The sequence below is a fragment of the Leucoraja erinacea genome, chromosome 2 (genome assembly GCF_028641065.1).
Source record: "Leucoraja erinacea ecotype New England chromosome 2, Leri_hhj_1, whole genome shotgun sequence".
Taxonomy (NCBI): domain Eukaryota; kingdom Metazoa; phylum Chordata; class Chondrichthyes; order Rajiformes; family Rajidae; genus Leucoraja; species Leucoraja erinaceus.
In genome coordinates, this window is record NC_073378.1 from 133,172,568 (window position 1) to 133,186,221 (window position 13,654).

The following is a 13,654-nucleotide window of genomic DNA, read 5'->3' on the forward strand; positions in this document are numbered from 1 at the left end:
ATCAGAGACTATGAGGCCTCGCATCCTCGGCGCTTCTGACTCGTCGGCTCTGTCACGCTGGCTGTTCCCCCGCTGCTTTTCGCCCGAGGGCACCAGCGGTAGGGAAAAATGTTGCCATTTTTCGAGCAGAGCGTTTCAGACCCCGAGTACTGAGTTAAGGTCGCTGGCCAGCAGGCGGTGACAAAATGAGTGAGTGGAGGTGGAGGATTTTATTACAAAACGTGTACATAAAAATGTCCAAATGTTTTGAGGAGTGCGTGAGTGAATGTAAAAGTGAATTAGCTAGCGAAATGGAAGAAATCACAGAGTTTCAGCGTGTGGGTTTGGCGGACCAAGGAATCACAGGCTGAATCTGACATACACCCACACACACACACAGAGTTTTAAAAGTATATAGATTAGATGACCAGTGGACCCGTTGGGTCCCCATCGTGGCGCCAGAGATCTCCGTTGTGACGCCAGTCAAAACGGTGATCTTAAAATAGCGACAGGCACGGCAACCCTCCCCGAACTGTGCACGCGCGGATACCAGGCACGGCAACCCTCCCCCAACTGCGCAGACGTGGCTGATGGGGCCAGGAAGTGCGAGTGCAGCGGGACCGGGGGGTAGAAAGTAAATTAAAGTTTATCAAGGGAAATACTTTGTAAAATCGAACTAAACTTGCTACTTCACACCCAAGGTGAATGATGACTAAGGTGGGCCTGAAATTGTCGCACTATCGAGTACCGTTTTAGCTGTGTTTCGGGAACATACATAGAAACAATTATACATACAAGATGAGAGTTTTAGTTGTATGCTAGACCGAGTGTGGACCCATCGGCCTCGGTCCCCTAACCGAATATTCCACCACTCACCCATAGCCCTCAACTATGCAGGCGCGGCTGACAGGTTCTCGTTGTGACATCAGAGACCCCCGTTGTGACTCAAATCATGGCAACCCAACCATAACTGCGCAGGCACGGCCGGCATGTAGGAGCATGACCGCGACGTTTTTAAATGTTAAAATGGCAATAACTTGTAAAATATAAGATCAATGTGAACGCATCTCACTTTCCCTCTTCAGTCCCCTATCCCCCCCCCCCCCCTCCATTACCCTCCCTGCGCCACCTTCCACCAACATTCCTCTGTTTCCGGAGTAAAGTGGGCCTAAAATTGTCGCTCTATCGTGTACCATTTTAGCTCTATTTCGGGAACATACATACAAACAAATATACATACAGGATGACAGTTTTAGTTATACTAGATTAAGTGATACCCATTGGGTCCCAGTCATACAGGAAGCGTGGTCCCCCTGCGCAACCCATTCCCCAACACAATATTCCACGAGTCACCCGTCCCCCAAGGCAACCCGTCCCCCCAATGCAATATTCCACCACACACCCATAACCCCTAACTGAGCAGGCACGGCTGACGGGTTCCAGTTGTGACGTCCCTGATAACCCCTTCTCCCCTCACTCCCCACTACGTCCCTTGCCCTTGCTCTTCCCCCCATGCCCTCACTCCATCCCCTCTTAACCCTCCCATTCGCTTTTAGTGGCTCTCCGGCGGAGCAGCCATTCCTGCCCATTGGGTTCCCATTGTGACGTAGAACACACAGTTATTACTGCGCAAGCGCAGCTGACGGGCACGGCAAGTGGAAAGGGGATTTATCAAAGCATAAAATGTGAATAACTTAAAATATAACAATAATTTAAACGTTAAAGATGAGATTTATTCAGTCCATGCATTCTTGTTGCATCTTGTAAAGGAGTCTAGTCTGACACACTGTAACCTTTACTATAGTCTTTAATATAGCACATGGCACACACGTCCCAGTACTGGCTGCATCCAGCCTTCAGGCGTACCAGGACAAAATGGGAGGAGGAGAAGGGAGGAGATCATAGTTATACTGATGTGAGGGGGTGTGTTAATGGTGATGAGGTAACTACATTATAGGTTGCATGCATAAACCATCTACATCCTTTCCCATACAATTTAAACAAAGTTATAAGAACAGCAGGTTGATTATACAGGACCTGCAAAACTAGGCAAAGTCTCCATAACGATCCGAAGGTCTGACGATCCGACCCGAGCGAGTGCGCACAGCACCCTCACCCTCCCCACCCGAAAGCAGAGAGGGCAGACCGGAAACAGGAGCAGGGGGTGAAAGAGAAGGGTGGTGGGGACACCGCATGCAAGGGGGATCCGGCAGGAACGGGAGAACCAGGAGAGAGGGAAGGGGAGGAACGGGCAGCAGGCGGAGAGAGAGAGAGACGGGCAGGAGGAGAGCGGACCGGAGAACGGAGAACTGGAGGATTTACAGGCATGTTACGGGCAGGGGCCACGTTACGGGCGGGGGGCACCGCAGGCGGAGGAGAATAAGGAGCAGCAGGCGGAGGTTTCGGCTCCCTGACCGCCAACAGGTGCTGACGGCTGCGCCGGTAGACAGTGCCCTCATAGTTCACCAAGTAGGAACGCGGCGAATCGTCGACCCCCACCACGGTAGCGAGCTTGGAGAAACCGGTGGACGTCTGCAAACGGACGACCTGGCCAGGAAGTAGTGGGGAGAGAGGACGGCTGGACTTGTCGTGCGAGCGGCGTTGAATTTCGTGCTTCTGAGCGATGCGCTGCTGGACGGCAGAAGGCTGCAGGACCCTGGGCACCAGAGTCTGCTGGGCAATCGGCATCGGGGGGCGAATAACACGGGACATAAGCCTTTGGGCAGGCGATTTAATAGTACAGTCTCTGGATACATTCCGAAGGTTTAGCAGCCCCTGGTAGAATTCGTCATTAGAGAGATAGGACTGTTCAAGCAGGTGCTTTGCACTGCGCACAGCGCGCTCAGCCAGGCCATTGCTCTGCGGGTACTCTGGACTGCTGGTGTAGTGATCGAAGTTCCACTTTGTAGCGAAGGCTTTGAACTCAGCGCTGGTGAACTGGCGGCCGTTGTCAGTCTGAAGCCGGACAGGGGATCCAAAAGTAGCGAAGTGGCGGCGGAGCTAGCTGATGACCATCTCCGAGGTGATGGCAAGGAGAAGGTCTACCTCGAACCACCTAGAGTAAGAATCCACCAAAACGAGGTAGTGCTTTCCACGCCATTCAAAAATGTCGGCAGCCAGCGAGGACCATGGCATGTCAGGGGCAGGTTGTTGTAGCAGCGGCTGACGCTGCTGATGCGGGGCAAGAGAATTGCAGTCCGGGCAGGAGGCCACTCTGGCCTTGATGTACTTCGCCATGCCAGGCCAATAGTACTGTTCTTGGGCATGCGAGATAGTGGCGTCAGCCCCCGGATGCCCCATGTGGGCAGCATTGAAGTACAGGTCGTAGAGGGATGCAGGGACGACAACTTTGTGGCCTTTGATGATAATGCCATCGATGAGCACCAGCTCATCACGAACCAGGAAGAAGGGGTGAATGCCAGCAGGTAGAGAGGTGCGTTTGACGGGCCATCCACGCCTGATGACAGCGGCAAGCTGTTGAAGATCGGGGTTGTCGGCGGTGTGCGCAGCCAGGCGTTGGAGCTGCTTTGAAGGGACGAAATTTACGTTCAGCACCTGTTGGTCATCCTGTTCGATGGGGTGCTGGTCGCGTGATGTCCGGGGGGCCCGGGACAGCGCGTCAGCCACATGCATCTCGGTGCCCCTTTTGTAGACGATTTTAAAGTCAAAGCGCTGCAGCTGCAGCATCATCCGCTGCAGCCTTGCGGGAGCAACGTGGATAGGTTTGTTTAGGATCGTCACCAGAGGTTGGTGATCTGTCTCGACAGTGAAACTGTTGCCAAATAGGAAGTCTCGAAACTTTGAACAAGCGAACACAACTGCCAGCAGCTCCTTCCCAATCTGCGCGTAGCGCTGCTCCATGTCCGTCATGGTCCTAGAGGCATAGGAGACCGGCTGTAGAGAACCATCATTGTGCGGCTGCAGGCAAGCAGCACCCAGACCAAAACGTGAGGCGTCACACGTCACTACCACCCGACACTTTAAGTCGAAGAACCTCAGAGTGGGTGTGCTGATCAGTCTTTCCTTTAACAGGTCGAAAGCCTGCTGGTGGTGTGGGAACCAGGACCAGGCAATGTCTTTTTTAGTAAGCTGTCTCAGGGGTGCGCTGAGCTCGCTGAGGTCAGGAATGAACTTTCCCAGGTAGTTGAGCATGCTCAGGAAGCGCTGTAGACCGGTAATATTAGTGGGGGCAGGCAGTTCAGAGATGGCGCTCGTCTTCTGCGGGTCGTGCTTCAACCCTTTGGCCGTGAAAATGTGGCCAACGTACGGGACCTCAGGTACACGGAAACGGCATTTTGACGGGTTCAGCTTGAGATTTACCTGCCTTGTCCAGGATTCTGCGGAGGTTGCGGTCATGCTCAGCCACATCTCTGCCGTAGACCAGAATGTCGTCCACAATAATTGCACAGGGCAGACCTGCAAACAGTTGCTCCATGGAGCGCTGGAATACCTCACTCGCGGAGTTGATGCCGAACGGCATCCGCAAAGATTTAAACCTGCCGAAGGGTGTACCGAAGGTTGTTAAGTCAGAGGAGCGTTTGTCCAAGGGTATTTGCCAAAATGAGCTCCTGGCGTCGAGGACAGAAAACACCGTTGCTTGTCCGACTTGGGCGGCGACGTCTTCAACGGTCCGCATTGGGTAGTGGGGCCGCTTTATAGCCAAGTTCAAGTCCTTGGGGTTAATGCACACCCGTATCTCATTCTTTTTTTCTTCATTGTAGCGACCATAGTGGAGACCCACTTGGTGGGCTCGCTGACTGACGCCAGAACACCCATATCAACCATGTCCTTTAGCATAGCCTCTACCTTGTCCTTCATGGCGAATGACACTCTGTGCGGCGGGCGAATTACAGGCATCACAGAGGGGTCGGTTGCAATCTTGTACACTAGCGGCAGTTTCCCCAGCTTACCGTCAAAAAGGTCTGGATATGCGGATAGCAGATCCATCACAGCTTGAACCTCGTGAACTGTCCGGTCAAAAGACACCAGACCGAGATCCTGGCAGGTCTGGTTGCTCAGCAAGGTGACACAGTCGCAATCCAGAACAAAGAACGACAGGTCACAGGATGATTTCTGCAGCACACAGTGGAAAGTAGCCCTCCCCACAGGTGTTAGTTCCTCTCCCCCATAGGCACGCAAAACAGAGCGATCGGCAGTCAACAGCTCATTCTTTCTTATCTTGTTGAACAGTGATGTTGACATAACATTCACTTTTGCACCCGTATCCAGCTTAGCAGAGAATGACTTGTTATTCACCGTAATGAGCACAGAAGGATCGGGGAGGCTAGAGAGTCTGTGAAGGAGAGTGTAAACACTTGACTCTCCCATGGAATGTTCGATCGCAGAGTCGTGGGCAGTGTCTGCAGTAGACTGAGAGTCCATCTCACTATCAAGTTGCTGAAGGTTGTTTAGGATTTACCTAGTAGCTGGTGGAACTTTCCCACGGGAACGGCATGCAGCAGCAAAATGATTTAATTTCTTACAGAAATTGCAGGATTTTCCGAAAGCCGGGCACTGAGACTGAGCGGGGTGGGCATAGTTACAATTCGGACACTTAGGTGCCCGCGGGTCCCGAGATGGACGGGCGGGTCGCGATGTAGGGCGGGAACTGTCCTGCGAACGTCATGGCCCAGTAACACCAGTCAGATTGACAGCGCGGCTGTCAGATCCCCTCACCCCATGTATAGGGGTTACCACCTCAGCGATGCGACACGTATGCATTGCCTGAGTCAGTGTCAGATCAGGTCTCTGCAGCAAATCAGCACGTAACTTCTGGTCTAACATGCCAGTAACTGGAATGTCTCTGGTGAGCTGGTCACACATATTTTCGAAAAGGCACCGCTGAGCAAGATAGCGCAGGTCAGCGATGAAACACTCGACAGGCTCTTCCGGCTGTTGCTTCCGCGTGAAGAACCTGGACCGCTCCAATATGCGGTTGGAGGGCAGGTCGCAAATCTCGGCAAATTTACGCAAAAGACATACCGGGTCGTCGGCGGACTCAGCTGGCACGGCGATCTGGCCGTTAGCATCCAGGACCTCTGGATCATAAACGAAAGCTCGAGCTCTCTTCATGGCATCTGGACCTGCTAGATTAAGCAGGAGGGAGGCACGGACCGCAGCAGGGTCGTTTCTGTGCACAATATTGACATAGTGAGTGAAGTCCATCACAAACGTAGTCCATCGCTCCGCAATGTCAGCATCAAAGACAGGGGGAGAGGGTTTTCTGCACGAGGAGGCCATCAGAACTGATAGGGAATACCGGGCAAATTATAAAATAAAAACCGGTAAACGGGAGACGCGAGTCTAACTAACTATCTGACACCATGTAAAGGAGTCTAGTCTGACACTCTGTAACCTTTACTATAGTCTTTAATATAGCACATGGCACACACGTCCCAGTACTGGCTGCATACAGCCTTCAGGCGTACCAGGACAAAATGGGAGGAGGAGAAGGGAGGAGATCATAGTTATACTGATGTGAGGGGGCGTGTTAATGGTGATGAGGTAACTACATTATAGGTTGCATGCATAAACCATCTACACATCTCTAATTGCGTTCTGCACCTGGAGGAGGACGGCTTCAGCGGGGGTTGCCGGGGGCCGGTAGTGGGAAGCGGCTCCATCCCGGGGAGGGGCAAGGCTTGAGGCGGGAGCTGTCGGGGGCCGGTGGGGGGGGGGGGAGCATCCTGCAGCCCGGGGGAGGGGGACGGCTTCAGGCAGGGGCTGGTGAGAGAATTATGTAGCCGGAGACGGGGACGACTTCAGGCGGGGAGTATCCTGCAGCCAAGGGAGGGGGACGACCTCAGGCAGGCTCTGTAGGGGGCTGGTGGGGTGGGGAGCACGGCCATTGCCATCCGCTGCCGTGGTCTCCCTCTGCTGTGGCCTACCACTGTGTGGCAGGGTGGGTGTATGGCAGTGGATGTGGGGTGCGTGTGTGGGTTTGGTGTGGAGGGGAGGGGGTGACTGGGGGTGGGGAGGATGTGGGGTGGGAGGGGAGGGATGTGTGGGGGTGGGAGGCATGTGGCGAAGGGAGGGAGGATGTGTGAGCGGGAGGAGGGTGTGGGGGATGGAGGCGTGTGTGGGGGAGGGAGGGGGTGTGAGCAGGCGGGGATGTGTGTGGGGGCAGGGGGGTGAGGGAGCGGGGGTTTGTGTGAGGTGGAGGGGGGGGGGGGTGAGGGCAGGATAGGGTGTGGGGAGGGGTTGGAGGGGGAGGGAGGGGTGGGGTGGGGCAGAGGAGGGTGTGCGGGGGGGGGTGTGGGTGGGGGGGTGTGAGAGGGAGGGGGGAGGAGTGTGTGAGAGGGGTGGAGGAGGAGCGTGTGTGGGGCCGGAGGGGGGGGTGGGGGCGGGTGTGGTGTGGGGAGGGGGGGTGTGTTGGGGAGGGAGGGGTGTGGGGGGAGGCGGGTGTCTGTGTGGGAGGGCGGGTTGTTTTTTTGGCAAGAGCGGGTTGTGTGGTGTGGGGAGGGATGTTGGGGAATGGCGGGGTGGGGGGGGTTGGGTTGTGGCGAGTGGGGTGTGGGTGAGAGAGAGGCGTGTGTGGGCAGGGGAGGATGTGGCTTGGGGGGCCGTGTGGGCAGAGGGAGGGGGGGTTGTAGGGGGAGGCGGGGTGGGGGCAGGGGGATGGAGCTCGGTGGAAAGACGGGGGTTTTGGGGAGAGTGGGTGTGGGGGGGCGGGGATGAGGGGGGGGATGTGGGGGAGGGGGATATGGGGGCGGGGAGAGAGAGCTCGGAGAAAAGACGGGGGTTGTGGGGGAGAGGAGGGTATCACGGGGGAGGGGGAAGGAGCCAGAGAGAGGGACCAGAGGCGGAGGGGCTGGAGCTGACGGTGTGACGGGGACTCACAGTGTTTGCTGGTCGCTGGGCTGCCGGGATCAGATTCTCCACTCTCCGTTTGGCGACATCTCTGGGCTGTTTCCGGTCCCTCCGATAATTGTCCGGTTGGAATCCTCCACTGGCCAACCTCAACTCCAGTAAAGACACAATGGCACAGGAAGGGGCGGACCGTCACGTGGAGTAACGGGAGAAAAGACCAATCCACGTGGCGGTGAACGGCAGGAGAGGAGATCAATCTGCGCATAAGTGGTTTTTAAGATTTTATAAACCTCACTAACTTTTACATTAGACCACCGATTGGAATGAAACTTAGTCGAATCGCAGCTCAGAAAAACGGTGTGTAAGCTGACGAAAAAAATCATAGCGCTATCACGCACCGTTTTTGCGCAAAAGAATGACCACGCAGATAAAAAGATCAGAGTTTTAGTAATGCATAGATAGATATATACTAGGCCAAGTGCGAACCCATTGGCCCTGGTCCCCCAACGGAATATTCCATCACTCACCAGAGATCCCTGTTGTGATGCGAGTAATGGTGACGCAAGTAATGGCAACCCTACCCCAACTGCGCAGGCGCGGCCAGCAAGTGGGAGTGTAACTGCAACTTTTTAAAGTTTAAAATGGCAATAACACGTAAAATATGATTGATGTGAACACATCTCACTCTCTCTGTTCAGTCCCTTATTCCGCTCATCCATTATCCCACTATCCCCACCCTCCACCAACTCTCCACTCACCCCCTCCCTCCCCTCCTCTCTCTTTCCCCATCCCTACTCCATTACCTCGCCAAAGCTCTTCCTACCCTATCCTTTCCCCCTCTTCCCCAGCACTCACTCCGCCTTCTCTTCACCTTCCCTCTTCTTTCCCTTCTCCTCTCCCCCCAATCCCACACCCCCACTCTCCCTCCTCACCTCCCCCACTTCCCTCCACTCCCTCTATCCCCCCCCACTCCCTACCTCCCCCACTTTCCCCCACCCCCCTCCCTCCCAACCCCCTCCTCTCCCTCATCCCCGCCCGCCTTTCTTTCTCCTCACCCCAGGATCTTGAGGGAAAACCACTGCCGGCCCCGTTTTCTCCACCACATCCGCGATTAAGTTGTACTTGAGGCGGGGGCTGTCGGGGGGGCATGTGCCGAGCAGCCGGGAGGTGGGGGAGGGGGAGAGGCCAAGGCTGTGGCCTAGTCCTTGCCCCAGATCCCGCTCCTCTCACTCCCCATGGACCCGGAGCAGCAGCGCTACGTCAAACAAATATACAAGCAAATATACAAACAGATATACAAACAAATATACAAACAAACAAGATGAGATTTTTAGTAATAGACTCGACCAAGTGGGTCCCATTGGGTCCCATCCCATAATGCTGTGGTGGGGGGGGGGGGGGGGGGGGGGGAGCGTGCGGCATCACAGGGAGGGTTGGTCCCCGAAAGCAATATTCCACCGCTCACCAATCGGACCCAACACTCACCACTCACTAGAGAGGGAGGGTGAGTAGAGAGGGAGGGGGGTAGAGAGAGGGGGAAGGGCAGAGAATGAGGGGGGGTAGAGACCCTATCACATCTCCCTCCTCATTCCCTTCATCCTCCTCCCCTCACTACCATGCCCTGCCACAGGACTCTAGGATGGCGCCAGGGCCTGGAACTCGGCCTGGTTCTCGTACTCGACCCGGCCCTGGCTGTAACCCAGGCTTGTCCTAGGTTCCAGCCGTCAGATCACCCTCCGCTTGGGCTACAGTCCAGGCCCAGGATCGTCCTTGGTTCCAGCGGCAGCCTCCAGCCATCAGCTCGGCCGCCGCCTGGGCTCCACTGCAGGTTCTGACTTCACTGTCCCTGACCCTGGATCCAGGCTCGTCCTTGGTTCCACCGGCGGTTTCTTTGTCAGCCCCAGTCACGGTCCCATCCCAAGCCCTGGGCTCGGCACTCATTCCAGCTCCAGGCTCAGCTCCAGCCCAGGCCCAGTCACTGGGCTCGGCCCGCGGCAGCAACCCCCCCACCAGGTACTGGGCGGCCGGCCGCCTCCTCTATGCCTCGTTCTCTGCATGCGCTGGAGTGTCCCTCCCTCCAGCGCACGCTCCAGTTTGGGCTGTTTTTAAAATTTGAAGGATCAAAAACATTAGAAATTCAACTTAAGAGAGTTTGTGTCCCTGATAGGACAATGAAATTCTTGCTTTGCTTCAGCACAACAGAACATAGTAGGCATGACTACAGAATAGATCAGTGTGTCCATATCTATATTACTAAAAGTAAGATCTAGACAGCTTTTGACTTGCTGCGATGTGATTTCTGAGAGAACGCCGCCCCTTACGGCCGTCATTTTTGGCCACATTGCTCAGAGCCCCCCTCCGCCGGACTGGGCCAGAGGATCTTTCCCATCAATGAAAAATCAGAGAGATATTATTGTTTTAAAAGATTTCGCCATTCTCTCTGCTGCCCCCGCTGGCGGCAGGGGGGAGGGACTATAAAACCCGGAAATGTGGTGGCTCACTCAGAGGGTGACGTCAACATGGTGCCGAGTGCAGGCGCCGTTGAATAAATCAGGCGAGCTGCTCTGTCTATGGTGAGTGTGTTTGTTGAATGTTATTTAAAGCACGTTTTTGCTTCAGCACCAACAGGAGGCTTTAAACATTTGTTTTACACACTGTATATTCAACACGTTCTGAAGTTACTTGGCATTTTAGTATTGGGTGAGTTTGTGTGAGTGAATGAATGAGTTTGTGTGTGTGTGTGTGTGTGTGGGTGTGTATCTGTGGAGCAGAGGGGGTGAAGGGAGGAGGGGTGACTGAGTGAACTGCCAGCGTACCAGGCGTGAGTGACTGCACTGCCAGCCCACGAGCCATGAGTAAGTGAACTGCCAGCCCACCAGCCGTAAGTGACTGAACTGCCAGCCCAATAATCCATTCAGTACACCCTCTCCCCCTTTTCTCTCACAGTCACCTGTTTTGGGCAGAATTTCTGGCACTTTCTCAGCTGCTAGTCTGCCAAGTCCAAGTGACTGTACTGCCAGGCCTCAATGACTGAGCTGCCAGCCCAAGAATCCATTCGGCTCACAATGTCTATACTAGCCCTCTGGAAACCAGTACCTTCGGCCCACAACACCTATACTAGAGCAACAGAAAGCCCCCACCCCCACCCCACTGGCGAGCAATATTGGAATTGGTGGAGAGGTGGAATATTGCGTTGGGTGACCAGCCCTCCCGTGTGATGCTGGCAACCCAACGGGTCTCACTATGTCTAGTACCATTATATAAATATATACACACATGAATAAATAAACGGATAAAGTGCAAATGGGCTATTAATGTTCAGAATTTTGTCCGAGCCAAGACTGGTAGCCTGATGGCTGTGGGGAAGTAGCTATACCTGAACCAGGTTGTTGCAGTCTTTAGGCTCCTGTACCTTCTACCTGAAGGTAGTGGGGAGATGAGTGTGTGGCCAGGATGGTGCGGGTCCTTGATGATACTGCCAGCCTTTTTGAGGCAGCGACTGCGATAGATCCCCTCGATGGAAGGGAGGTCAGAGCCGATGATGGACTGGGCAGTGTTTACTACTTTTTGTCATATTTTCCGCTCCAGGGCTCTCAAGTTGCCGAACCAAGTCACGATGCAACCGGTCAGCATGCTCTCTACTGTGCGCCTGTAGAAGTTAGAGAGAGTCCTCCTTGACAAACCGACCCTCCATAATCTTCTCAGGAAGTAGAGGCGCTGATGTGCTTTCTTAATAATTGCATCAGTGTTCTCGGACCAGGAAATATCTACAGAGATGTGCACGCCCAGGAATTTGAAGCTCTTGACCCTTTCAACCATCGACCCGTTGATGTAAACGGGACTGTGGGTTCCCATCCTACTCCTTCCAAAGTCCACAATCAGTTCCTTGGTTTTGCTGGTGTTGAGGGCCAGGTTATTGTGCTGGCACCATATGGACAGTCGCTCGATCTCTCTTCTATACTCTGACTTATCCCCATCTGTGATATCTCCCGTGAGGGGCTGTAGCGCTCCCGTCGGGGCGGCCTAGCCTGAGGAACGGCACTCCCGTCGGAGCGGCCCAGCTAGAGGGAGGTACGGTGCTCCCGTCGGAGCGGCCCAGCTAGAGGGAGGTACGGTGCTCCCGTCGGAGCGACCCAGCTCGATGGAGGTACGGCGCTCCCGTCGGAGCGGCCCGGCTCGGGGCTGGAACGGTGCTCCAGTGGCTGGGACGGCGTTCTAGCGGCGGTGACCTGAATCCGGGGTTCAGCCGCGGGCCAGCTGCCGCCCTCCGCTGGACTGGAGGGCGGCAGCTTTGACCACCCCGGGCTGCGGTGTTTGAGCCGGCCCGTTTGCGGGGTTCGTGAGCCGCGGGACTGTTTGTACCATCGCCCGGTGGGGTGTCACCTCAGCGCAGAGGGAGAAGAGGAGGGAAGAGACTGCAGCCCTAAGATTTTTGCCTCCGCCACTGTGAGGAGGTGCTTGGAGGACTCACTGTGGTGGATGTTAATTTGTGTTTATTGTTGTTTATTATTGTATGTATGACTGCAGGCACGAAATTTCGTTCAGACCATAAGGTCTGAATGACAATAAAGGTAATTCTATTCTATTCTATTCCAACAACAGTGGTGTCGTTAGCGAACTTGATGATGGAGTTCGCACTATGACCGGCTATGCAGTCATGAGTATAGAGTGAGTACAGCAGGGGGCTGAGCACGCAGCCTTGAGGTGCTCCCGTGCTGATTGTTATCGAGGCTGACACATTTCCACCAATACGAACAGACTGTGGTCTGTGAATGAAGAAGTCGAGGATCCAATTGCAGAGACCCAGTTCTGCAAGTTTGGTAACCAGCTTGGAGGGGATGATTGTATTAAATGCCAAGCTATAATCAATGAATAAGAGCCTGACATATGAGTTTTTGTTGTCCAAGTGGTCCAGAGCGGAGTGGAGAGCCAGTGAGATCGCATCCACCGTTGATCTGTTGTGGCAGTAAGCGAACTGCAGTGACTCCAGGTTTTTGTAGAGGGGAGTTGACTTGCACCATGATCAACCTCTCAAAGCACTTCATCACCACAGACGTTAGTGCCACTGGTCGATAGTCATTGAGGCACGTCTTGCTCTTCTTGGGCACTGGTATAATTTATGTCCTTTTAAAGCAGGTGGGAACCTCAGACCTCAGAAGTGAGAGGTTTAGTAAAAACTCCAGCCAGTTGGTCCGCACACGTTTTTAGAACACGACCGGGTATACCATCAGGTCCAGGCACTTTTCGAGGGTTCACCCCTCTGAAGGATTTCCTGACGTCAGCCTCTGTGACTGTAACTGACTGAAATACCATCACAGCGAATGGGGGCTCGGGAAGGCACATCAGTATTCTCTCTTTCAAAGCGTGCGTAAAACGCATTGAGCTCGTCAGGGAGTGATGTGTCGCTGACATTCCAGCTGCCTCCTGATTTTCCCTTGTAGGATGTGATTGCATTCAGGCCCCACCACAGCTGCCGAACATCTGTCTCATCCAGTGTGGAGCAGAAGTCCCTTTTGGCCTTTTTGATGGCCTTACCAAGGTCGTATCTGGACTTCTTATAGACCACTGTATCATTAGACATGAATGCCCGGTGTCTGGTCTTCAGAAGAGTGCCGATCTCAAAGTTCATCCAAGGTTTCCGATTGGGAAACACTCGGAAGGTTTTTGTGGGGATGCAGTCCTCCACACATTTCTTTATGAAGTCTGTAACGACTGTAACAAAATATAGGTGGAAATGTGACGGGAAGATGTTTATCACCTCCAGGGGAAAAATGTGAGTAGGATGTGTGAAAATAAGAAAGCTGTGGCCTAGCGTTTGGAAGAAAATAGGAATTAACCAGATTGTGCCCAGATGACACACACAAAC

The 13,654-nt window shown here is 54.2% G+C and overlaps 1 protein-coding gene across 5 annotated transcripts in view; it reads left to right on the plus strand.

Annotated features, from left to right (window-relative positions):
- Positions 1–13,654, plus strand: part of LOC129715783 (uncharacterized) — a 337,613-nt gene that overhangs the window by 266,968 nt on the left and 56,991 nt on the right. The gene's annotated exons all lie outside the window — the stretch shown is intronic.